This window comes from Macaca fascicularis, chromosome Y (assembly GCF_037993035.2).
Source record: "Macaca fascicularis isolate 582-1 chromosome Y, T2T-MFA8v1.1".
Classification (NCBI taxonomy): Eukaryota; Metazoa; Chordata; class Mammalia; order Primates; family Cercopithecidae; genus Macaca; species Macaca fascicularis.
The window spans coordinates 8,930,970-8,936,969 of record NC_132903.1 but is presented as its reverse complement, the minus strand read 5'-3'; the positions used below and the strand labels follow the sequence as shown (position 1 = coordinate 8,936,969).

The 6,000-nt window shown below is 42.9% G+C and overlaps 1 pseudogene; it reads right to left on the bottom strand.

Annotated features, from left to right (window-relative positions):
- LOC141409576 (polypeptide N-acetylgalactosaminyltransferase 15-like) overlaps nt 1–6,000 on the bottom strand; it is a 43,405-nt pseudogene continuing 37,405 nt past the window's right edge.

Below are 6,000 nucleotides of genomic sequence, written 5' to 3'. Positions count from 1 at the left end.
TCACATTTTGCTGAAAAGGTAAAAGCCTTTGATAAGCTTATCTGCAGCAGAGTTGGCCCTGTTCTCATCCTGAAAGAGAGGAGGGAGACGGAGAGGGGAAGGACTATATCATTTTAGTATTTGTCCTAGGTTCTGGAATGTCCATTGATTGTGAACTGGCTGAACAGTTTGGGACTTGTTAGAGAACTTTAATTTTCAAATATGAATCTGGTCTCTTTGGACTGATCTTGTAAACTATCACCCTAGGGTTAAAGTCATCATGGGGATTCTGATGATTCTTTTTTAAGCCAGACAATCAGGCAGGCTATTTACATGTGGTGTGTTGCAGGAAGTCAGGGACTGTGAATGGAGGGACCAGCTGAAGCCATGGCAGAAGAACATAAATTGTGAAGATTTCATGATCATTTATCACTTCTCCAATCAATACTCTTGTGATTTCCTATGGCTGTCTTTAATCTCTTAATCCCATCATCTTCATAAACTGAGGATGTATATTGACTCAGAACCCTGTGATAATTGCCTTAACTGCACAAATTGTTTGTAGAGCATGTGTGATTGAAGAATATGAAATCTGGGCACCTTAAGAACAGGATAACAGCGATTTTCAGGGAACAAGGGAGATAACCTTAAAGTTTGGCTGCCTGTGGGCCAGGCAGGACAGAGCCATATTTCTGTTATTACCAAAAATGGGTAAGAGAAATATTGCTGAAATCTTTCCCCAGTAAGAAATATTAATAATTGACACCCCTGGGAAAATAATGCATTCCCAGGATGGGACCTCTAAAATAACCACCCTAGAAGTGTCTGCCTTATACAGATGTAGATAAGGATGTGAAACACACCCTAGTCTCCTGCAGCACCCCTAGGCTTGCTAGCATTAGGAAATTCCAACCTGGAGAATTCTAGTGAGACCTGTTCTCTGCTCTTGAACCCTGGTAAGATGTTTATCAATGACAATACGTGCATAGCAGGACATGGAAGTTCACTAGTGATTCTAGTTTTGCCCTGACCTTGTGATCTTGCCCTGAGCTTCTGCCTTGTGATCTTCTATTGCCCTTAAAGCATGTGATCTCTGTGATCCACACCCTATTCATAAACTCTCTCCCCTTTGAAAATTGTTAATAAAAACTTGCTGGTTTTATGGCTCAGGGGGCATCACGAAACCTGCTGACACCTGCTGTCTCCTCCGGACACCCAGGATTAAAAGTTCTCTCTTTTGTACTGTTTCCCTTTATTTCTCAGACTGGCCTTAGGGAAATAGAAAAGAACCTACATTGAATTATTGATGGGGGTTTTCCCGATATCTGGTGCCCATTAATTTTTTCCTAAGTGCATGTGGGAACCCAATTCCCTTTCGTAGGTGCAAAGAAACGTCATTCATTTGGTCCACAGAAATGAGTGTTTGACTCCCTGATGACTGGTGAGTAGTCTTTGTGTGGTCCGAGTTAACTATGGGTCACATGGAGGCTAAAAATTGTACTTATCTCTTCTATATTAGACTTCAGTTAAAACAGAAAAGTGTTCAAGTGCCATGGAAAATATGGTCACTCTATTCAGGACAGTGGAAAAATACCTATCCTTGCTGTCCTGAAAAAGGAACCTTAGATGTAGACCTGTTAAAACTGTGCCTAAAGGAGAGTAGTTTGCAGTGCCTTCTTGAGGGTCTCTGAATGAAGCAAATGATGTCTTACCCTCTGGTCATACTTTGCTGAAAACGTAAAGGCCTTTGATAAGCTTTAGCTGCAGCAGAGTTTGTCCTGTTCTCATCCTGAGAGAGAGGAGGGAGATGGAGAGGGGAAGGACTATATCATTTTAGCATTTGTCATAGGTTCTGGAATGTCTATTGACTATGAACTAGCTGAACAGTTTGGGACTTGTTAGAGAACTTTAATTTTCAAACATGAATCTGGTCTCTTTGGACTGAGCTTATAAACTATCACCCTAGGGGTAAAGTCATCATGGTGATTCTGATGATTCCTTTTTTAAGCCCAGACAGTGAGGCAAGCTGTTTATATGTGGTAATAACTTAGTGTATTGGTATTATGTAGATTATATGGTATTATTTAATCAGTGATTAAATAAATAAAGTAACATCCCATACCCCTGGAAAGAACTACTACTGCAGCAAACATCCTCATAATGTTAAACAGTGCTTAGGACACACTGCCATATCCAAAGAGCAGATTTCATGTCAGAAGGAGTTGCAACTGGAAGGAAGGTTTGAGATTGGAGAGACTATTGTTATTATTATCTACTTATTTATTTTACTTTAAGTTCTGGAATACATGTGCAGAACATGCAGGTTTGCTACATAGGTATGTGTGTCTGTGTGCTACATAGGTATATGTGTCTCCATATATATATATATATCCTAGTGACCAAATGGTGCTGGAGGGTGGAGTGACCCTGTTCCACTGTTGCATCTAGATCTTTATCCTGATTTGATTACCTTCTTCTTCAGTCCTCAGACCATTGAACACTTCCTGAACCCTGGAGGCTTCTTTTTTTTTTTTTTTTTTTTTTTTTTTTTTGAGATGGAGTCTTGCTGTGTCACGCAGGCTGGAATACAGTGGCGCAGTCTCAGCTCACTGCAAGTTCCTCCTCCCGGGTTCATACCATTCTCCTGCCTCAGCCTCCTGAGTAGCTGGGACTTCAGGCACCCACCACGATGCCTGGCTAATTTTTTTTTTTTTTCTTTTAGTGGAGATGGGGCTTCACTATGTTAGCAAGGATGGTCTAGATCTCCTGATCGCATGATCCACCACCTCGGCCTCCCAAAGTGCTGGGATTGCAGGCTTAAACCACCGTGCCTGGCCACCTTGACTTGAGATCAGGAGTACAAGACCAGCCTGGCCAACAAGGAGGGACCCTATCTCTATTGAAAATACAAGAGATTATCCAGGTGTAGTGGCACATGCATGTAATCCCAGCTACTTGGGAGGCTAAGACATGAGAATCACTTGAACCCAGGAGGCAGAGGCTGCAGTGAGCCAATATTGTACCACAGCACTCCAGCCTGGAAAACAGAGCAAAACTCCTCAAAAAGGCTTCTGAGTTTGCAATCTCTGGGCTAGTGAACCTAAGCCTCAGTTTTCTCATCTGTGAAATGAAAAGTTTGGTGAAACAGCCCCTCTATTTCCCTTTAACTAAGATACTTTTATTTTCTGACAATGGCCCATGTCTGTGCTTGCAGATGCAGGTGAGGTGAGCGGAGCTATGATGGGTCATTACAGTGGGGGACCATTGCAGTCAAGGGACATGGGATCACAGAAAGAAGATATCTTAAAGGGAGGTACAGGGTGTCCCAGAAAAATGTCACCCACTTGACAATCTTCTTGGGCTATTACCCATCCTGAGAAGTCTGACTACTCCCCTGTTGCTGCTGGCTGTCACTGCAAGGAGCCAACATCATGGGATAGCCCAGGATGTCCTCCTTCTGTCTGGCAGTCTGCTGCACAGAACCCAAGTCTAGTGTTATAGAGTTGAAAGTAGACAACCACACAGAAGTGAATTCCAAATTCCACTGTAAAGACACACTTGGCCAGGCACCATTCTTTTTCTATATTCTCTGGAGTACAGCTCAAGGCACATTGTTCAGGCCACAAAAATGAGTATAGTCAAGCTGAAGCTGCTGATCCTAAGGGACAGGCCTCTCAAAGGAGGTGCTCTGGGGGTGGGTAATGGGGCAAAACTCAGCCACCTTCCTCAGACTGGCATGGAGGCAGAGGATGAACCCAAAGCCTCTGAGACCCTGCTAAATTGTAAGTGGTTGCCCAGGGATGTGGAACAGCTGAACATCTATTTCTTGTCTTGGGAAACTTCCCTCTCCCTCTACATCTTCCCTAGGTCATGCCTTGCATTTCCAGATAACCTGGGCTTGGGTTCAGATGGGTACAGCTCAGGGTAGTCATTAGCCAGAAACCAATGGAATGTCCAACAACCCAGTCTCCTTTGCAGCTGCAAGCGTTCCATGAAGTCTGACTTCTCAGCATGGGAAGGAGAAAGACCCAAGCAGGATGATAAAAGTCCGTCTTGCCCAGAATCCACATGGTTAGGGATGGAGTGTCTAGCGAGAAGCTGAAAGATCAGGACAGAAGGAAGGGGCGAAGACCACAGTTCTCCAAGGCTGCAGTAGAAGGGGTTATGTGTCAGAAGAAAGTTTGGAAGGGACAGGATAGCATAGGTCTTTCCTACAGAGAGCTGTGGAACCAGTAAAACTGCAAGTGATATCAGCCACTTCCCACAACCCCTCAAATCTCCAGTCTATAAAGACTATGATAGGCTGGGATTGGTGACTCATGCCTCCAGCACTTTGAGAGGCTCACCTGATCGTCCCATTTGGGGGAAGACTTGAGGTCAGGAGTACAAGACCAGCCTGGCCAACATGGTGAGACCCCATCTCTATTAGAAATACAAAAGATTAGCCAGGTGTGGTGGTGCATGCATGTAATCCCAGCTACTTGGGAGGTTGAGACAGGAAAATCACTTGAACCCAGGAGGCAGAGGCTGCATTGAGCCAAGATTGTGCCACTGCACTCCAGCCTGGGCAACAGAGCAAAACTCCTCAAAATTATAATAAAAAAAATAAAAATATTTTAAAAAAAAAAGAGAGAGAGAGAGACTATGATTTCTGTGCTTTAATGATTTTTCTGCAGAAGCTGGCAAAATGATAGGACTTTGCACCTAGGTTAGTGTAAGGAAAGCACGATGGGCCTTATGGAGGGAGGACCTGACACATAGGCAATTGATACGAAGTTGGCTGCAAAATCATGGGCTCAGATTTGGAGCAGGGAAGTTTATCTTTCTTCACCTCTAGGTACCATTAATTAATCATTATTCTGGGCTACACTGTCCTCTCTTTTTGAGATTCACCTTTATGATACAATTGTCTTAGGACAGAGATCAAGGCCAAGTCCTTAATATTACTAGCATACATTAATGTTTTTGGCTATACTAATGATACAAAGAACCAAACCCACAAGTTTAGTATCAAATCTTGGATAGTTTCAGGGAAAAGAGAGGTGACAAGGATGGACTGAAATGACCATAGCCATTAAAAAAAAACGACATCTCTTTCCTGACATGGAGAGAGGAAGTAAGCTGGCCATGTCAGAGTTTCCACTTGATGACCACTAACCTGACAGTAAGACATGGGTCCACAAGGCTGTGTGAAGTATATTTCATTTGGTTCTGCTTTGTCTCTTTCAGACCTCATCTGGAAATCTGGAAATGTGGTAAGTCTGTTGTACTAAAATTCTCTCTAGACACTTCTCAAAGTGTGATTCCCTAAACATCTGCCTGAGGAATGCCCATGGAGCTTATGAAAAATGTAGATTCCTGGGCCCTGCCCTAGATACTACCATAGAGTTGTTTGGGTTGGAGGTCCTGGAATCTGCATTTTAACCATTGCTTCTGGTGAGTCTTTTTCACACAAAATTTAAGAAAACCTTATCTAAATCAGGAATTTCTTGTTTACTCAGCATATTTACCCACCATGAAACCAAGGGGATCTATTACTTTTTCCTTTAAGTAAAATAGTGTAAGTTTCTTAATGGCTCCTTGGCATTCTTGTGCTTATTTGAGACCTAGACCTTTCCCAGAGTTGGACTTTGCTGCCAAAAAAAGAAACGTTCCTTCATGTGAGGTCTATCACCTTTACTGTCCTTCAGAAAGAGATAAACTGATAAATCTACCCAATCTTTGTTTGACCTTGAATGAGGGGCAAGCTGACAGTGAACTTTCCCTTCTGTAAAATTTTGTGTGAGAGAAGAGAAAACAAGAAAATGTCAACTCCCCAAGCAGCAAAAGTCTGGCCTTGTCTTTTGGTGCCCAGGATTTCTGCATCTCAAAATCCTTGTGGGATTTTGGGGTGGTGCGGTGGATGGAGAAATAGAAATCTTTAGGGCAAAATTAACTTTTGGTTACTTAAAGTAAATGGATGCTATCAAACACCTTCAGGGAGGTAGGAATGTCACTGAAATCTTGAAGTCAAAGTAAGTG